We start from the raw sequence: 21172 nt of genomic DNA, 5'->3' as shown, positions 1-21172 counted from the left end.
AATAAAGAGCACGGCTGGTGATGGAGATCATTTCCTTCATTTTCGCTGTTTGGCGAGATTTGTTTGGGCTTTCCAAAGTTTTATTAGCATGGCCATGTTGTTGCTAGTGAAGCCAAAGCCCTGATAGGTGGTGCCAACGTTTTGTGGATTTGGTAATGCCGTTACCATGGGTCTGGCACACAGACAACATATTGTCGGGTCACACAAGCTAGGTCGACCAACAGCTTTGTTGCTGCTCCGAGTTTGCACCACTCGTGCCAGCTGCGCCATTTTTTGCGTTTTATTGGCCGAAGAAACACTATCACATGTAAAATGGTGTAGAACAGGTGTGACCAGGGCAGGCGCGAACGCACGGTCCACTGGTAAAATAGCCCGTGAGTGGTGGTGCACGCGTTAAACGCGGTGGTGTTTTTTCTTGGTATTCTTTTGCTAACGCCACGGGGCTATGCTGAAGCTTGACCAGCTCCGATGCTGCTAAATTCTGCCACGTCGTATTGTTTTAAACACGGGGAGGAACGAAGCATTCACATGCTCGAAAAAGCCTCACGCCCACCCCTGTAAATTGGTAGAAACCACCTCCATGTATGGGGATTCTTTACAATTTTCCTATAATTTCTCACACCCTAACTTGTAGCTTTACGCCCACGTGTGAAGGCGTGTGTTGTAAGAATGAACACCCTTCTAAGAGATTGTCAAAAATGTGTGCAGTAAGTGAGGGCTAAATAATAAAATCTTCGTCTCGTTGTCTTTCTTGTCCAAGATTTGTTTTTGCGCTGTTTCTCATTATGAACCTATACCAACAAGCCCAACTCGCAGTTCTTCTAAATAAAATATGATGATTTATTGAACACAATCACAACAGCAGTTCTTGCGTTCGGTCTCAATAATGAAAAGAAACATTTCGCTAATCCGCCAGCTAACTATTGGGAAGACAAGATACTTAATTAAGGAAGTAGCGCTGAATTACTGGATTTTAGTAATAAACCCATCGACTCTAGCCATGGGCGTCGGCGGGGGGTGTAAAATGGGCAATTGCCCCGTTTCACACCCGAGCCAGCACACCACAACAACCCCGCCCCTTCGCCCTCTACTCCGTAATACATGGGTTTGCCCCCCTTCACTCCTCCCCCCCTCGTTAGCCAACCCTCCGACGTCCAAATTAGAGCACTTGCCTATGCTGGCTATTAAAGCAATCTTAGCACATAGAGTAACTATATACTGCCTCTCCATCCGCATCTTGTATATTTTCTTGCTCAGTTGATTACTGGTGTAATTTATTTAGTGCGTGTTTAATGTTTCCGCATGGTATACTACGCAATCATCCGACCCACATTGTCACGCGTAAGTGTCACGCGTAATTAAGGGTGTCAAGCACACCATATCGTTATCCTTACACCAAATGTTTTGTGAAAACACATTTTAAATGCGTCGGCTATTTTACAAGGATCTTACAACCATCATCGCAAAAAGAGTGTCAAACGTTGGTTTCGTAACGAAACATCTTTCGCTAAAAGTCGGCTTCAAAATTACTGGCGCGGGACAAGCACGGTCAGAATTAATATCCCTTTCAATGCGGCAACCCAGTGGCCACTAACACCTCCCGAAATTCAACTCAATATAATCCTAAATGTTAAAATTACAAAATCTTATGTAGCCGTTCCTAGATACACACCTTACATACAGTGCACTTGATGTTCAATAGACACACACATTGAATATCATCTGATACACACATTGTGGGGGCAGTTCGCATCCCTGTGTAGTAGTTATGGCTCTCTATTGATACCACGTTGAAGCATCTTTGAAAAGCCAAGAGAATATTACATGCCGGAAGCATGAAGAACCGAGCGGCATCACGTACAGGCGTGAGCAGGAGACAGGAGTTTGCAATTGCCCAAAGCAGGTACGTTAAGAGAACTTTAAAAGTTCCGGGCCGAATTTATAACAAAGCAGCGGTTAAGCGAGTGCTGCATGATATCTGAAATTATAAATGTTAAGGCAGTTAAAATCGCAAATATTTGATGTGTTAGCTGCTCCAGTTTCATTGCGATCAAGAGCAGGACAAGCACGTTGTTGAAAAAGAAGGTATTTTTTGCACAGTTGCGTGCGTAAAGCAACACGTCATCGTCAAAGAAAATGGTGGCAGGTTTTTACATCTAGGCAGTACAGTCAGCGTGCTAATCATTGTTTTTGAATTTTTTTGAGTAAACGTAACTCGGCGTGCGCATTATCAGAAGGTGAAAATTGTGCCAATACCCTTATTCTTAAGGCCACCACCCGTCTCAGTATATGGTATTCCGTAGGGAGCAAAGCAACTTGGTGATTTACAGACGTGAGAGAATTTGTCATCATCTTCATTTTTAACAAAGGCTTGAGCCTCTATTATCTATCAACTGGAGGATTTTGCCTAAATGTTGTAATCTCATCGCGGAATTCTCTCTCTTTTGAATGTGAACTCTGGCAAACGAAACAGCCCCGTATCTGTTAAGCGAACTTTATTTGTGCGAGGACAAAGAAGTGATCTCTGATATTGAAATAATAGGATGACGAGACACAATGTTGGTGATCGGACGTGTTTTGTCTGTCATTTAATGTAAATACAGTTTGTTTTTCTTTACCAAAGCCGTTGTAGTCGCAAAAAACTGGTACCGAATACCATTAGATCAGCGAACTACTGTATGCACGCAACAGTTGCGAGCAATGCCTAAAAGAACTGAGACCGCTTTCATCATGACCTAACCATGAACGCAGCCTACTGAAGATAAGCTAGATCACAAACGATGTGTTCAAGGATCTATTATAACGACGCTGATCTCACAAGCGATTCACGCCATTTTCAACGGGGACACACAGATGAAGACGTTTCGGCCATTACTTATCACCTTGACTACGCGTCCATTCAAGTACGGAATAATAACCGCATTATCGAACGAGTCTGACTGGTCCCCACGCTGAGCAAGAGTTTAGGGATGGTTTAGAGTTTCGTGACGTCATCGTAACCTGTCAATCAATATTAGGCAAGCGATGCAGTTCCCACGAAGCGAACTTTATGATGCTTGTCTTAGATATGGTGAAGTCGCGTCGCAGCTTCTCGACCTCACCGACACTAGCAACTCCAAGAACCCCGGTTACGCATCACGCACCAAGATACCTCTTCACGACTCAAGCAGCTCTCTGACTGTTTGCTGCCACGTCGAGGACTCTAGCGGCGACATCGAGATACTTCAAATAACTCCAATATTTTCCGTTCTACTTGAACCAAAACTGCAAGCTATGTTTCCGAAAAATGGTCTATATCTTGACGATGTGCTTGACCTATATGGCGAACTCCTTGGAGGCGTCGGTGCCTTCGCGGAAGAGGACGGAAATCTTCATCCCTCCAAACACCATGTGCAGGTGACGCACCAAGCGGCAGTTGCAACAGATAGTGCTCACCTCCGGGCGCTGCGCCATCTTGTGAATTCGGTAGACATCTCTGGACCACATGCTCGAACACAGGCCATAGGAAACACTGCTGACCTTCTCGATCACTTTGAGGGGCATGTCAAATGGTGCCAGGCACGTTACTACCAGGAATATGTCCTCTTGCATTCAACGTGATAAGTGAGGGAGGTATGTGATCACCGTTGGCAGCAAGAACTAGCCATTCTTGTTCTCCTTGGGTAGGTCGGGCGCCTCTCGGATGCCTCCGCAGAGTATCATGCCGCCGTCTTCCATGGCGAACGGGATGCACAACTTAAAATTCTTCAAGTGCTGCTTGCAGCGCACCTATGAACACAGACTCGCTCTGGGGCGGGCCTACCTTGAGCTTCATTGCCTCCTGAGCGAACGCCTCTGTAAACGTTTGGTATAATTTCGTGTGAATGTAGATAACACTCGTGCAGATGCAGATGTCGCCGTGGTTTAGGAAACAGGCCTTAATAACTGATCCGAGGCACTTCTTCAGATCAGTGTTTTCGAATACGCTGGCTGCATTCTTGCGTCCCATCTTTAGGGAGAGCTTCTTTCGTGGGGCGCGGACATTTACGCGATGATACTGTCGGTCTTCGTGCTGCCAGTGCACAAGATTTTCTTCGTGCTTGGGACGCACCAGTGCGTCACCGAAAATCTGGCCGAAGCCGAACACGACGTTAACCAGTCCACGGGGCGCCCGGCATCCACGAACACTTGGCCAGCATCTAGGCAGTGATATAGGTAAGCTCGCTGGACATGGCCACAACAGTGTTGCCCTAGACCATTGTCGGTGCCGGCTTTGAAGGTGAGCATGTGCAGGTGCGTATTCCAGGGCGCGATCACGGCTACAACTCCCACCTCCCAGCGGACCGTGTAGTGCAGCGCGTTCGACGCCTGTTGCGGCTTCGCCATTTATCAGTCGCACTAGGCAGTGGTGGCAAAGTGGGGCAAATTCACTTGCATCCAGCAGGTGATATTGAATTACGTCACGTTTACTTATCACTGTACATTTGAACGGAAATAATCAGTGTGTATTGAACCGCTGAAATAAAATAAGGTCGTCATGTAAATTATGCATGGCGATAGTTTGGCTTCCTACCACGGAACGTTTTCTACACACGCATTTTTTACCGCAAACGAAGGAATTCCTGCACTCGACCAATATTATCGACCAATGCCCCCATAGCGTCTTCTCCAGTGGGAGTATGCATGCCAACTATTGGCACCGGAGCACAGAAATTTTGGTCGGCGACCAAAGAGTCCAGACAAAAGATACTGCCTAAATGCAACACCCGAGCTAATGCTCTCGCATATAATATTACGTGATCACTCTTGAATATCCCGATTAACATTCCCAAACATGACTACTTTTCGTAGCCCCTTATACGTGCTTCTTTATCAGGATGATGGGCGTCACTGCCTAGAAGAATTTTCGTTTGCTTGCTTTAGTATGTAGTACTATATTCCTCTGCAAAGGGGTTTGAAAAGGCACTGCCTTGCGGGTACATCAGCATACCCACATTCACCAGTCTGCAGCACCTGCAGGACAGATGCTGCTCAGAAAATAAAAGCCCATCCACCCTTTGGGGAGTGAAGTCGAGCGAAGCTGGTGTGCTGGCGGAAATACTTGCTTTTCGTGTTAGCGAATTTTGGGGATTTGTCACGTCTAATTACGAGAAAAATTGCGTGATGTCTACGGTACACAGAAAGGAAACACTGTTGTTGGGCTAAGACACGGACGTCTGAGGAGTGCCACAGAGGTGACCCCGAGGAGTGCATGGCAATCTGTAACCTCACCGGGAGAGAGACGCCACGTGTGGGCAGTTGGGCACAGTTTTGGGGAAGTGGCGGTTGCGGTTTAGACGAGTATAATGTGAGGCTGTAACATTACTTCTTCCGTAAGTGTTCATTCTTCACTCTACAACACACACTGTTGGAAAGGCAGCTTACAGAAACCAAGGTAATACCAATTGATTTAAAGTAGGCTTCACGTGTAAACTGATATACAGTGCTGTGAAAGCATCTACCTTAGGCAAAATAACCCGCCTTATATGAAGACCTGCGGGGTCTGGGAGGTTTTTATTTAAGATGTTCCTACGCACACACTAAATTATTCTTTTACGCTCGGCTTTTTCTCAGAGACGATCTGCTGCACATCTTGCCGTTGTAAAACGTCAATTCAGAAAAGAGAAGTGGAGAGGGCTCCCTGTACTTTGAGCTGTCAACTGCGGGACCTGTTCTTCCATTACCGAATTGTAGGGAGGAGGTAATCGGTGCAAGGCCCCGAGTAGTGTGCGGAGTAGCAATCAGGTGCATTTTTAGCTGGAGAAGATGTGGTGGTGGTTGACGTGGCTTTGATAGGTGAAATTGTTACAACACACGGCTTTTGAAGCTATTGAAGATAGGCCTTTTTGGGTACGTTTTCGAGAGCCCCTTGCATGTCGATGGCTATGGTGTAGCCACAGTTTGTTTTGTGAAGGGGGTAAGAGATAGCTTCTTTCTACTCTAGGCACCCGTCATGAGCACACAGATGAGCCCAGAAGCTAACATGATGTGGTAACATTGGCAGGTCCGATCTAGCTGGCTGCTAAGGCGGCCAGAAACCAAACATGGCTATAGTGTATGCACAGACTAGGATATAACAGGGGACTTAGGTTGCCGAATGTTACGAGCCCTTTGATTTCGGTTACTTGTTAATGTCACCGTATTGTCACAGCGATCCTAATCTTCATGCTAGAATCGGCACTCTGGAGTGCCGGTTTCCCCAGTCGAAGAAGAAACCCTAATGCTCGTCGCTGAGGCTTCCAGGTGGCTTGTGTATAATTAAGCCATGCACCCACAGCGTATTCCTCTTAGCAAAGTCAGTGCTTGTAAAAATTCTTCGCGTGTGGATTTGCCTACTAGGATCACGTCAGCGGCCTTTTGGAATTCTAGAAGAGAAGTGGAGAACGGAGCTGTCGCGGAGCCGAATAGGTACTTTTGAAACAGAGAAACAGCTGATCTGGATTGACTGTGATTAGGAATTCGACCGGTGATGTTCTCAGTGGTAGACAATTTGACGTTAAATTACCAAATATATGTCTCAGTATGTTGCGTGCTGTCTATATTGCTAAGCTACAAATGGGGTTTGTCGCAAAACGTGTCGCAGTTTTGGTTTTGCAGAAGTTTGGTGTAAGAGTAGGCCTTCTGTGTGTACTTTGCGATGCGACGTCCGACTAAGCGGTTGTAGAGGTTGCTACGCCATCTATTGAGTATATAACAGCGGGCAGCCCCAAATGTTTAGGTTGCATATTCGCTGCAGAGAGATCCTGCGTGGAAGTGATGTTCTTACTGTAGGTCTCTTCTATTTCGGCCATCTCCTGTCCCTTCCATAATGTCGTACATGGAGAGAATACAGAGAATGCGCTTTACGTACCGCCTTCTAGTGGTTAGTCCAACAACTCCGGTGCTGTGGCGAAAAGAGTATTGTAAGACGGAGGGCAATGATGAAATAGTCACTCCCCCAACAATAGGTATCCGTTCCGAGTTTATTTTTAGGGGATGTCGTGTAAACATCAGATTGCCGACTGATGCCCGCTTTTTTTCGAAACAGCAGCTGAAGCTCATTTCTGGCTGCAAGGATTGGGTAAATGCTGTAGTGGTCAGCCGAGCAATGTTGCGCCCTGTGGTGAATGGCCACGCGAGCGATTCACCGCGCCATTTCGACAGAGAAGATGAGAAGAAAATGGATCCGCGCGGGAGTGATCGCGAAGGCTCGAAAGACGACGGCTGGAAGGCAAGAGGCAGAACTGGGCGCGGTTACGCATAAAACGACCCCGTGGGACGCATGGTCAATGGGCTACCTGTACCAAGACCGTCGCTATACTGCGCGAAGGCTCCAGAGCGCGTCTGATCACCGTCATTAAGGTGCGGCTGCGCCGACTTCCGACGCTCTGGCCTGGCTGTTGGGTACTTCCGTTCCTACTGTTGGAGCCGATAGAAGCACATCGCGACGGAACGTGAGCTGCCTTGTTTATCGGCCATTCCTCTCAGACCTTCCGAACTAAGAGGCTATTTTGTGTACCTTCGAACTGTTTACTGTGCTTCTGTGTGGCTCAAATCTGTACTATCTACAACATCTCACCGTCTACGAAGTTGCGCTTGTATTTCGTTCTTTTAAATATACTTTTCGACGTGTTAAACACTGTTCGACTCTGCCTGCGTCGTTCGTGGGCCATTCATAACAAGCCCCAAGCGCAGTCAGTAGATGATTGTGTAGTTGGTCCCCGGGAGGCTGTGTACGCGATCTCAGTCTTGCCGCCTTGAAAGGTGGTGTGTCATGTGATCAGAGCGCAGAGACGTCCTGATTGGTTTGCGAGCCCTGAAAATTGCTTGGCTTGCGTTTTTTGTATTCTGGAACTATGACCTTTCAGGGGAAAATGTGCCTCCAGTGAGCGCTTCGATTTTCATATTGGCGGTCGCAGGTTTGCGAGAGCGCACAGATAATGAAGTCGTTAGGCAGAGATTTGGGTTTTGTTTCAAAGAGCTGGCCCACAAAGTCTGCACGGCGGGCGCGGTGAGCTAGGTAATTCGCTTGGCAGACAGTTAGGGCTGGCAAAACCCGAGTTTGCTAATGTGAGGCCATCTCGAAATCCGGCGTGCAATAATACCGGTCTTTTAGGAAGCGCTTACGTGTATTCGTAGTTCGGGGTGCTGACACGGGAGCCGAAGCAATGTTCCCCTTCCTGCAGCGGCCTGCGGGCGGCAGCCAGAAACACGTTCCAGCCAATTCTAGCGTATGAAAACTCCGCTTGTCGGTCCCAATTTTCTCAGTCATTATTTGTATAGAGTTCTGGGCCTGCCTATTTTGGGTTTACAATTTTTTAGTTGCCACTTCGTTGCACGGATGGCAGTCTGTCTTCCGCCATCCGCAATATATGCCTGCCCGAACTCCGCTTTTTCCACTTAGTTTTATAAAAATGTTTCCCAGACAAGTCTGTTCTCAATTCAAAAAACGTGACTTTACCAACTCCACTTCCTCCGCTTAGTTTTATGAATATGTTTCCAAGACAAGTTTATTCTCAATTCAACACTGCTTTGTTATCTGTAAATGTAACCGCGGCCTTGAGGAATTGACGGACCCATGGTTTAACCAGAGGTTTCGTTTAATGTACCTAATGAGATCCCAAGCTTTCATACCTTATCTGATTACGGAAAGTATCAAGCACATTTGTAACTGCCCCTGACCGGTGTCTACCTCGGGTCTTTCCTACGACTTCTGTGTCTTCTCCTATTTTTGTAGCGTATGCTACACAGGCCAAGGTTGAGCAGTTTCACCTGGATCTTGAAGGGCCATGCTGCACAAGCGCAAGAAGCATTGGATTGGATTGCATTGGATTGGATCAAATTGAATTGTACGGATTGGAATATAAATCCACTTCAATTGGAGTACGATTGTGTAGATAATTGTGTCTGGGCATTCGCAGGTCTGCGCATTTAGGAGGAGTGACGTTATAGCCGTGCCAGACGCACTGACACCGGCGCGTCTCAAGCTGTGCGCCTGCGTTGCGCAGAAACCATGTCTGATGCTGCGCCGGAGCCGCTTGATAGCCGTTTCGTGTTGGTCCTGGAAAGCCGTGCTGAGCATGCGCGAAGAGCAGTGACCGGACTCGGTTAGACCAAACTGGACTGTAATAGACTACACTAGACTGGATTGGATAAGAAATCGTTATAGCAGCAGTACGCATGGTAATCAGCTAATCTTAGATTACCAGGAAACCTAAGAATAACCAGCTGAACCTTAGCTCATGCTACGTATGTGCTGGCATAGCTCAGCTAAGCCACTTGTTACTTTTACCCCGCACATTCCGCCTATTCGCGGTCCAGCTCCTTCTGTTCGGTACGTCATTTGTTAGCAGAAACAATTTGGCTAACTTCTTACCACTACTCCACGCTTGGTGGTCGGTTTCTGCGCTATGCCACGTGAGTGAAGCAAGATGAGGGCGAAATATGGCTTAGATATCCGGTTTGAATTCGACTGTTCGTGGGCGGTTTGCAGATGGGAGGTGTCATTGGAACAAACTCACAATCCGAGGACACCTATGCATTTTAAGGGTTCTGAATGCGAAATAAAGAATGGCCAATCTGTTTCCCGAGGCATTCTGAATCCACACTGCTCTATCGAAAGGCTTTGTCCTCCCGGCGTTTCCAAAAATTGGACTCCAGTTTTTTTGTCTCGATTAACAATGGCTTCGGTCTCTCTCTTAGGCGGTGCGCCACTGCTCGTTGCCTTTACCTAGTGGTGAGTTTTAAACGAGGAGCAAGAAAGTTATCTAGGTATGGTACGCATCGCGCTTCAATGGCACCTGTAGCTTGGTAGTTTACGTTTAAGACCTTAAATTATTTTGTAAAGTACATGTGAAAAAGCGTCTAATATGACTCTGCTGCCAATATTGATCCACGAGAAGCGTCAGGCAAATAATCTGTGGTATTATAACAAAGACAAATAATTGTCCCGGGTTGTAGCGTTTCCGAGCCAATGCTAAAACGCTGCTTTACCTTTCTATGATCATCCCCACAAACATTAAGCCGAGCAATTTTTATGTTACGCAAAAGGGGACGGATAGCGGACGCTTTAAAAGGCCTAGGACGGGAACGGAATGTTGAGCACGTCAGTTCGGCAGTAGACCCAAAGCAGCTGAACGAGATATGCCTTCGCCGCAATGGAGAATAGCGAAATACACGGAGCTACGGAAACCTTAAAGATGCCCGTACGTCACTTCTAGTGCAGCCGGAAACAATTTTATGCCAGCTTGTTTTGCTTGTTGTTTGCACACAAGGTTATCTTCCTTCACTTTCGCTCGCGAAACTGTCGCTTGCTTCGTCTGTGTAGGCGGACGATAGGCCACCGGCCGGGCCCACAGTGACGCCGTCTGTAGGACCGATTTGCCAGCGGCCTGAAATGTAGGCTAACAAATTACGTCACCTGTCCCACACTTTTTTCAATACGCCGTTTGCCAAAGGGGTATCTCTAAGCTCTCCTTCCTCCATGGTGAGATGTAAGATATATGCTTGGGAGGACCAGGAGCTGACGTTTGTGTAACACGAGCAAAGGGAGCCTGGTTGAAACCCCATCGCAATGTCACTAGAACGATAAAACTTTCTGCACAGAACACCTGTGTCCAGGTCATTGATGCAGGCTTTATTCAACCGTGTCTTCCTATTGCGGAACTATAATTGCCGAGGTCCAGAGCGCGCGTTCACAGAGAGCCTTCTGCCCGGCCTTAACCTGCACTCTCGCCGAAGGAAACAAAAGGATTTGGTGGAACGCGGGTGTTGGGGCCAGGCTTGGTGATATGCATTTCCCAATAGTGAGATTTGGGTAGGAAGTACGGACACAAGGGGCAGGAGGGGTGGCCGGAGTTTTGATGTAGGACGTGACCAATGGGACAGATAAGGAATGAGGGGGTTTCTGCCTACGGAATGAAGTACGCAGACTCACCAGTTGAAGGCATGACATGCTGCACTCTCAAACTTTTTGATCGGTTTCTGCCATTCCGGAGATATCATGTGGTGTCGTTGGGTCGACAACTAGAACTGTATTCCGACAAGGTCGAACCTGAATTCCGACAAAGTCGGTTAAGCTGTCAGCAAAGAAGCCGAACCTCTGTTGCTAATCGGTGATTTGTAGCGTTATTCTTCAATACAGTGGACGTAGTTTTCCTGTGACCTGAACATTGCCATTGAACGAATATCATGGATGCAAGAAAAAATAACGAATGAGCATGCTTCAGGTGTAGCCGAGTTATTGAAAAGCCAGGGTTTTATTTCCTCTAAATAAGAGCTTAGTGGGTTGCCCTCCACAAAATGTGACTACTATCGTATTTTTCCTGGTGGAATTTGTCGTCCTCGAAAAGATCCAGCAAGGGTAATAGTTAAGGAATCGCCATAAAACTCGAAACTGCGAGAGATACAAAAAATTACTCCCACCTCCCCTCGCGGGAACCTCTGTGTAGATGCGACGCATAGGGGGTTCCGTTGTTGTTGCCGTTAGGTTGATTCTCCCATCGCGTGAAACGTGCCGTGAACCCCCTGCCGCGGCTATGACGCAACGTGGCGTGGCTATGACGCAACACAATCCACTTTTATCCAATCCAATAGAAATCCAATCCAATCCAAATCCAATCCAATTTAATCCACTCCAAGCCAAGCCAAGCCAATCCAATCGAATTCAATTCAATGCCCCTCGCGAGGGAGTGTTCGCTATCGGAGAGGAGAGGGGGTGAGCGGCGGAGAGCGCAGCTCGCGCGGCGAGGACAATGGGGGAGGGGTGTGGACGGACAACGACAACGCCGTATGGAGGGACAAGGCGAATGAATGAGATGCCGTCGCATCTAAAACCTTTATTGTTAACTAATGCGATCAGTGAAGCGAAGATATCCATGGGCAGGATACGTTCCAATAGGCGCCCGCTCGCAGTTTTCGCTTCATTGTATTGACGCTATAAGACCACCGAAACTGAGCATCATGCGTATAAAAAATCAACAGGTACCCATACATTTTTGAGAATTACTATTGGGATGGCGCCGAATTTTGGCTTTAGTGCTGACACCTTTATTTTTTTTTGAGATTGAAAGAAAGCCGAAATCTAAAAGGGTGCAAGACGTAACAAATATGAAGTAAAATAGTAGGCTTATAAGGGCTTCGACGATTCGGTGCTTGTTGGCCCTTCCTCTTCCATGTATGAATTGAACAGAAATGCCCTCCATCATTGTCTGCACGATCGTTTTGGGGTGAAAGTTAGGACCATAAAGGTTTATTTACTATCATTATCATTTGTAATAATGAAATTGGACAATTTTGCTTACATTGCACCAGCCCTTTCAGTCACCGGGCTCGATGCGAGTCGACCCGCACCAGCAAGTACGTTTTTTGCGGCACAAATTACGTTCTGCCATCTTTTATATTTTTCGAATCTCCGGGTGCCTGGTTTAGTGAAAAATTACGCAGCGCGGTATATAAAATTATTGTACAAAATAAGCTATCACTGACAACAGATAAAAATGTATTTCACGTTTCAGAACCGCATACTGGTTTCTCGGTGACTGCCTTGCTTGGTGAATAGGACACCGTATGCGGTTCCGAAACGTGTAATATATTTTTATTCTTCGTCATTGTTCGCTTTTAGTACTTTCTCGTGCCTGACCAGACGATATTTCGTCAAGCCCTGTAGTATGTAAAATTATTCTTTTATTTGGTGCTCCCGATACAACAGTACATAGTTACCAAATCACCATTTGCAGTTCGACTAGAGCGTGTTCACTGACAGTACTGTTGGGAATCGAGTGTAACCAATTTACAGCAAAATATCTCGGCTATTCCACGTTTTATAACATTACAGTTTCCCTAGAGGAAACCTAGAAGCTCAATGTCTTGTTGGTTTGACGGAAATCTCGTACCATTCAGTGTTATTCCGGATTTTGTTTGACAGCCAACGATGGTCGGTTTCTCTCTAATTAATAATTCCAACTTACATCCTTCCTTTCGTTTGCCCTTCTTTTAACATCGAACTTCAAAACTTTTACATTAAACCTGTAGGCCTTACGTCGTAAAAGGACAACTCGCTTTTTGCCCGAAATCGAGACATATCAATTCAACCTCATCACCGCATGAAATAGAACATTGCCAAAGATGACACTTGACGTACGCAATGGCTCAATCTTACAAACAAATAAATCAGGAAAACGTAACACGGTATGTGGTTTTTCTTTTTTATTGCTATCCTAAAGAAGTCAATACCCCACGGTAGCTTTAACAGATAAATTGTGGGCAAAACGCCGCAAATAGCAGGACGGCACAGAACCATGGCAACTAGATTTCGCCAGGGGAGGTCAGGCGCCTCTGGCAGAATCCACGAACACATCGGATCTTCTGCCATTCCGCCACTGCTCCCGTCCTGTCCCTTTGTTATTGTCCTGTCTTTTAAGCGCAGTGTTTTCCACCTTATTATCAGTTATCGAGAAAGTGCGCCGTGTACAATCCGTAAAACTATTATTCAGGGTACCATGGCATGTGTGACAAACGGGGCCGTCGAGACGTACCCGACGCTGGTCTCTTTTTCGCTTCTTGCTAGAATTCTCGAAGAACTAGTAAACGTGTTCGTAACATAAACTGACATCAAATACATCAAATTATTTTTATCTCGACAAAACCACGTACGGTTGAGTTAGGATAACATTTTGCAGAAAATGAAAAAGTAGGCTATGCCAAAAAATTGCCTCAGCTTGCACTAGTGATGGAACGCCAGAGAAACAGCAGCGCTGGTTGCTCCTCTCCTATCATGGGAGACCATGACGTCGCGTCTCACATGGATTTCCTAACTCCACTGAAAGGTATCCATGGCGGGGAAGGCCGGAAATTTTTGCCGGCAGGCTTTCACGTCTCTCCCAAAGTGCACCGCCTTAGCACGTGCTGGACCACGAGGCACCCGGCTGCGTGTAATCGGCATCTGTAGCGTGAACGCGACGTCACTGCTCCCCACTTCCGGCGCGAAGCCAGGCGATACGGTAAGCAGACGAGGGAGCGAGAGCATGCCACGAACGCTGGGGAGTGTTCTCGAAGGCCGAGGTAGGCAACGCCCGGCGGTAGTGACGAGGCGCACGGTCCCGTGCGTTCAGGATTTTTTTTTATTTTTTTTAACGCTAACTTAACTGTTCGACAGCCCTGCTGTTGCAAAACAATTAGCAACTGGCCCTCGAATTTAGGCCGTTAGTGTTAAAAACCGCGACTCTACCGCTGACGTTGCGGCTTTATTTATTTCTTGGCACGCTTTGGTAATAGCAACACATTACTGATCAACAGTGTGAAAGAAAACACATTCATCATTGACGTGGTTTGACCGCTGAGCTGTGGCTAGTGATGAAATGCCAAATTTCCTGAATTCCGTGAGCTGTTCTATTTCTGGCCGGCTCATGGCATTATCTCCTGGGATTTAATAGGTTTCCAGAAGTGACCTACTCTTTCCATGAAATAATGATTTGCATAGAAGACATCACCGTCGCTGTACAACCTTTATGTGCGGGAGGGACATATGCGGCGGAAGCCCTCTTCCACTTCCAAGTTAAAAAACACCCGATCAACTTTACATACGCATACATTATTCATACCATGAGGGCGCAGCAGGAAATTCACGAGGAGTGTTCTTTATGACAGTCCCCAAAAATACACCCCTCTCAGCAATACAAAGAAAACATGGTCCGTTGTCTCCCGTGTTTTTCTACTAAAATAATATGTGCTCCTTTGTACAAGACGGCCCCTTTTGTTTCAAACAGTCAGTATTAACAATTTCCCCACATTCAACCGAACGAACAAAACACGCCTCATGGCTGTACGTGTATTCTATCTAGCATTTTCAGCAACATCCAGTATTCCGTGTGCGCTTGTGCAGAGATATCTACTGTGGCGACCCCTGAGTCTGAAAACAGAAGCCTGCACAGAAGTTGCTCAAAAGAATAGAAAGATGGTTGAAAGCGAACCAGTGGATGTTGAGAGAGGGTGTCTGTTTAGGCGGCAAGATTGGTAAACCAAGCGACCCGTTGCGCATATATCTGAACGTGAATTTCACAATCTCTACTCAGCGGGATCGGCAACAAAAACTGACTTGGAATTCCCCAACCAAGTACATTTCAGGATAATCTCGCCTTTATAAGACCATCTTATATCAACGCCGAGCGTTTCTTCTTGTTCAAACCCCTGCAGACGAGAAGAGAAGGCTGGCGTCTCGTAGGGGTTGTTAAATTTCTCTCCCCCCCTATCCGAGAATTAATTCTGTGCAGTGCGCTTCGCAGCTATTGCGCGCGAGACCAGCTGCCGCCGTCGCGAACGACCGCCTTGCGGTCTTCAGGCCGCGATATTCGTCGTGATATGCGTTCCGTACTCGTGGAGCTCGGCAACAGCGTCAGGCATCATGAAATTTCCCTAATCGCCTGCCAACGCCCCCGACAGCTTGCGCGTCGACCTGGTACTGGCAGAGTTCTGGTGGAATAAAAGTTGGCAAGAGATGAGGATGCAGCAGGTGTAGTTAAACAGATGAGAATTTACTAGGTGCAGGGGAGAAAATTGCATGCAAGGGCAGGAAACTGTGAAAGATTTCGTAGAGCGCGCCAGCGAGCAAGTACGGCAATTTCACGACGCGTGAAATTGTTGCCGAGCTTCACGAGTACGTCACGCATATGACGACGCCGGTCTTAGAGTTAACGTAGAGTTCATAGAGACAGAGAATTCACATACGCTTAAAATAAAGGTGATATGCGTGCATCTGGCCTCGCAGGGATTTAACATAGTCTCGCGCTAGGAAGGGATTTCACAATGCCTATGTGGCGCCTGCCGAAGAGAGTACGTGCACAATCTAATCAGCGTCGACACGCCCTGTTTTCGCATGCAACCAAAGCGGCCAACGCACACCTCACTCCCAGGTTACCGCATCAGGATGTATTTCTCTACAAGGACTAGCAGCCGGTAGCGACCCGGCGAGCATCACAGACAAGGGTGCGCGAAGTGATTTTCATGCAATGGCGTGTCTACTGGCCGGCCCATGGGAAGCCGGGACTGCACAGACGTGCCGGGTAAGATCTGGTGGGAATCCTGTGTTCTTTATACCCATTAGGTGCGTTTTGTATATATCCTACATTACTGCGGTTTGAAAAGTTTTGGGTTTCATGCTACATTTGGCACTAGGGATATTTTTTGCGACGATGCTTTTTGGATGCGATTGCAGTGCGTTTCGGAACACTTTCGGAAATGTTCTTTTGCAGGTTTGAGTTCCCATGTTGTCGCACACTAATGAACACAGTATCGTTTTTTTTACGTTCGTCTGTTTTGAAGGAACGCCTTAATCGAATCGTCGCCGCTGCTACGCCAATGAAAGACTGTAGCCACACAGTCCTGGATCTTGCGAAGAAATGTGTAGTTATTTAAAAAAAATTACGAAGAATCAGAATCAAACTTTAAGAGATGCATTAGACTACTGGAAAGTGTGTCGCCCTCAAGTCAATAAAATGTTTCGAGTGATTGTGTATCTTTTATATCGGGGATTCTGTAACGCACGGATAGCGTGCAGTGGGTTATATTTTTTCTCGCACTGCACTGTTCCCCGTTATTTTATTCGACAATTGCGTGCACAGCTAGAAAAAAAATCATGTGACAGTAGCATATCGGGCTATGTTAGAGCAGCGGTATTTGCAAAGAAAGTGATATTCGTGGTATCCGAAAGATCAGTTTTACAGCGCGATAGCCAGGCGTTTATTAGGCGTCCTAATCACCGATTCAGCAATACAGCCCAAACAAATTTTACAGGTCGTTTATGATTCCTATTGCCAACTGTATTTTTCTCTACGTTTACCAAACCAGAATTAGATTGTGGAGGAAAGGCTGAGCCAGCCAGACATCAGCAGAGACATAAGATAACGTCGCGACGGCGGCCGTTGACTCCGAATCTGTTTTTAGCTATTTTATAGTGCGCAGCAGTTTGGTTCCCCGAATGAACATTTCGCGTTTACGGCAACGCAGAGGCGAAGGTAATGTCCGCGTAACCGTGGAAATGATCGAGATGCCCCAGGCAGAAAGAAAACGCTGGAGAAGAGTCTGGCAATACTATGAGGGGTATGGTGGCGCGCGCTGCTAAAACGTCATTTTCCAGCACTTCACCACAGGCTCAGTACAACTCACCGCCTCCCCCTCATACTTGTCGGCATGCGCTCCTACCAGGTAGCACCCTTTCTTCAAACTATTGCCAGTCGCGTCATTTTCGCTTGTGGCACCTCTGAATCACGTGGAATTGGTGTGGGAGGTTCGAGCACAATTTGCAGCTACAAGTTCGGCGGCGCCGAAGCGCTGCGAGATAACGGCAGGGTATCACACGCCACCATTCGGTCGCTCATCACGAAATGACATCCTGAGGCGCAGGAGAGAAGCGTTATGACCGAGAGGACTGCACTTCGCGCTGGGCACAAATTTCCCAAAAGAGAGTATTGTAATTTTTAGTACATTTTTTTCTCTAGGATAAATCCAGCATAAATGTTTTGTAACCTTTCTGTGCGGGCTGTGTTGCTTGGCTTCAGCTGATCTGGTTGGGTTATCGGGCACGTTTTCCCGAGAACAAAATTAAGAAGACCTCCACCCTAAATCCTAATGTGTCGAGAATGCGGACCGGAGTAAACGAAGCAGGTAGCCACGACCTAGACGGACGTCTGGTGTAAAAAATAACAGCAGCTCCTTTTCGGTACTCATGTCTGTTACAAGTGCCACTAAAGGTTTCGCTTAAGGGTGATCGATAGGCAACGTAAGTGCCCAACTGCATCTCCGGCTACATTCGCTGCGCATTGAGCAATCGGCTTGAAATTTTGAAGGGTACGTAAAAACTGCTTACTAACCCTTCCAAAATGTTTTGCTGAAATATTTATTCCTTCTTCAAGTAAAAATCCAACATTGCTGACCTTTTTTCTGCTTGAAAGCATTGCAAAATTGTAGATGCCTGAAACATTTTCTTTAAGTGTAAAATTCTCCAGGCGTTCTTCTAAGCCACAATTTAATTGATGCCCATAACCGTTGATTTGTAAAATAATTACAAGCACTAACACAAATGTTATTTATTTTGTAGAGAAAAAAGTATGAATAAAACTTGTGGTTGGTTACAACATACTTATTCTTGTTCGGTATGGGTTTATAGCGTTGATAAAAATCTCACAAATATGGTTTCAGAAACTCCAAAGTTGAAGAGTGAATATTCCTTTTCTCAGTGGAAATTCTTTTTTGAAAAATTTCACTTGAAATTTTTTGTTTTATTTTCGAAAATGTCAGATCTCACACGGATTCTGACAATAGCGAGGCAATCCTATTAGCACAGTGGACGTGGGGAATAAAAGATCGGTCTAATATGTCCAAGAAACTAATTACATGCGCACAAACGGTATGATAGGCGACCGACGTAATGTAAACAAACGTTTCGCAATGCACCCGCAATGCTATCGCAACTGACATAGCGCCTTCGCGGCATAAACTGATCTACAGAAACATTCAACTAACCATGCCCTATGTTTCTAAGTAATTATATAAATAATCATTATCACGCGTTTTGAACTAAAAATGACAAGGTAAATACCACTGTTCATCACACAAAACTTGCAGTGACTAGGCGTGGCCACGTGTGACGTATTTGGCGCAATTGTTAAATACGTTTTGGGGCCAATCTGCGGATGCCAGTTCGTAAGTACATTCCAGAAGAGTTTTAGGATAGTTTGGCGCTACAATAAGAACATGCAAGTTTTCGTCGGTTTTCCTATGCACCGTCACTTAAAGACAAGACATTGCTGACCCAGGCTCTAGTGCGTATACATAAACCTAATATTTGGACCACGTCGAAGCATGTTACAACTTATTGCGCATCGTTTCTCGTCTCTGCATTGTAACTGCTTGTGCTGCAAGCGCTGCTTGGTATTTATTTCTCATTTTTAAAATTCCATTTGCTTGAGTCTGCGGATACAGGATGAACAGTGGGCTTCTTTGAGCATGCACAGTAGCATACTGACAGGGAAGCGAACGTAAGTTCGAAAAGTCACCTCGGAGCATCTGTAGGCCGTCACGTACCTCTAGGCTAGCGGCAGTGGCCTGAAATTGCAGCACATGAAAACCCTTCACAGGAACTGTAGTCTCGAGGCCTTTTCCTTGATCTTTCAAGTTGATTAAGTATTGTCCCTTCCACTTGCCATCCCAGGATACATCAACACGGTCACGTATATTATTTTTCGAGTGACATAACCTAAACCCATTCGGGATTCTGAAAAGAAAAATATCTTCATGTGAAAGCACAGTTGATCGAAAGCCTTTGAGGTAAATTCCAAGTACGAAAATATCTGCAACTTCCCGCCCCAATGCCTGGATAAGATTCCTCAACACACTATTCGGTGCAGCAAAAGACCCGGATATATATATATAAATATATATATCCAGAAAGAAATGCCTGCAGTCTACAACGCCAAAGAATGCATAGGGGAATGGTTAGACTATTTTTTTACCGTAACTGACGTTACATTCCTTTTTTTTCTTTTTATGAATTACGTGAGAAAGAAAGAAAGAAAAACACGCGCCCAGAGTAGGGACCCAACTCACGCCAGTTACCCGCTTATGACACGGTGTAGACGTTCGCGTCACGCCCCGGGGGTTGAAAAGAAGGTCTCCTTCTCCCCGTGTAGTCCGAGTGGCGCTGGCTACCACCCTCAAGCGTCAGATACAGTTGTAGTAAATATAAATACCCCAGAAAGTGAAGGAGAACACAGCCGCCCAGATAGCCGAATTGGTAAGGCATTCGAGATCTAATCGAAAGGCGTGGGTTCGGTCCCCACTCTGGGCACGTGTTTTTCTCTCTTTCTCACATAATTATTAAAAAAACTGATGTAACGTCACTAACAGTGAAAAATAGTCGAACGATTCCCATATGCCTATTTTGGCGTTGTAGACTGCCGGCATTTCTTTCTGTATTTCCTAACGAGCCCCTCATTTACAAACCCCATATATATATAAATATATATTTATCGCCCCTCCCCGCACGGTAGCATAATGATTATGGCACCAGACCGGTATTCTGGAGGTCGTGGCTTCGGATCCCACTTGGCGGGCATTTTTTCTCCACTTTCTTTCTTTCTTTCTTTCCAAATTTTATATCTGTTTCTCCCCTTTGCTTTCCGAGGATTTCGTGACTTCCAACTCTTTTTTCTGTCTTATTTCCAACGAGCCCCTCATTTCCCATTCTGATTCGGTACATGCAAAGCGAGGGCCTCTGTTCAGACAGTCTTGGTGCCATAGGAAGCTTAAGAGTGTCCAACGCTATTCGACTACTCTTGTCATGTCGTAGACACTCGAGTCACGGCCCGGGGGTAAAAAGAAGGTCCCCTTCTCCCCGAGTAGTCCGAGTGGCGCTGGCTACCACCCCCAAGCACAGGAACAAAAAATACCTTAACATATATACCCCACAAAGTGGAGGGGAAAATCACCCCGCCGGTAGCGTAGTGGTTATCGCACCACACCGGTATTCTGGAGGTCGTGGGTTCGCCTCTCACCTGGCGGGCATTTTTTCTCCCCTTTTCTTTCTTTCCAAATTATTTATTTGTTTCTATGACCTACCACAACCTCCCCTTTGCTTTCCGAGGTTTTCTTGACTGCCAACCCTTATTTCTGTATTATTTCCAACGAACTCCTCATCTCCCATTCTGATTCTCTACATGCATAGCGAGGGACTCTGTTATAGTCTTGGTGTCATGGGAAGCTTAAGATGGTTCAACGCTGGCCGACCACTATTGACATGTCGTAGACACTCCAGTGACGGCCCGGGGATTAAAAAGAAGGTCCCCTTCTCCCCGAGTAGTCCGAGTGGCGCTGGCTACCACCCCCAAGCCCAGGAACAAAAAATACCTTAAAAGGGCCCTGAAAGGCGTTTTGAGCACACTAAATGAACTGGAGCAATCATTAGATTGGATCGTCAACATCATATGTGCCAAGTATTTCTCTTTTACGCGCAGCGGAAAGCTGACACTTTTTTTGCAAAGTTTGTCCCTTTTTCCTTACCCATCCCTTCGTATCTTCGACGCCGCCATCTTGACATGTCTGCATCATCGATTCCCAGATGTTCGTCTTGAGCTAGACATCCTGCTATTGCGCGACTTTTTCACGCACTTCCGGCAAAGAGATG

The 21172-nt window shown here is 46.3% G+C and overlaps 1 long non-coding RNA gene, 1 other non-coding gene and 1 pseudogene across 2 annotated transcripts in view; 1 reads left to right on the top strand and 2 right to left on the bottom strand.

Annotated features, from left to right (window-relative positions):
- The window catches only part of LOC144166284 (uncharacterized), an 86610-nt gene that overhangs the window by 42496 nt on the left and 22942 nt on the right, over positions 1-21172 (bottom strand). The gene's annotated exons all lie outside the window — the stretch shown is intronic.
- LOC144166289 (2-aminomuconic semialdehyde dehydrogenase pseudogene) lies at positions 3316-4416 on the bottom strand (annotated as a pseudogene).
- Trnar-ucu (transfer RNA arginine (anticodon UCU)) lies at positions 19766-19837 on the top strand. Its single transcript has one exon. It is a non-coding gene; the product is annotated as a tRNA-Arg (tRNA).

The sequence above is a fragment of the Haemaphysalis longicornis genome, unplaced genomic scaffold (assembly GCF_048455015.1).
Source record: "Haemaphysalis longicornis isolate Haplotype H1 unplaced genomic scaffold, Haemaphysalis longicornis Haplotype H1 scaffold_166, whole genome shotgun sequence".
NCBI lineage: Eukaryota > Metazoa > Arthropoda > Arachnida > Ixodida > Ixodidae > Haemaphysalis > Haemaphysalis longicornis.
This window is presented reverse-complemented; position numbering and strand designations above follow the sequence as displayed.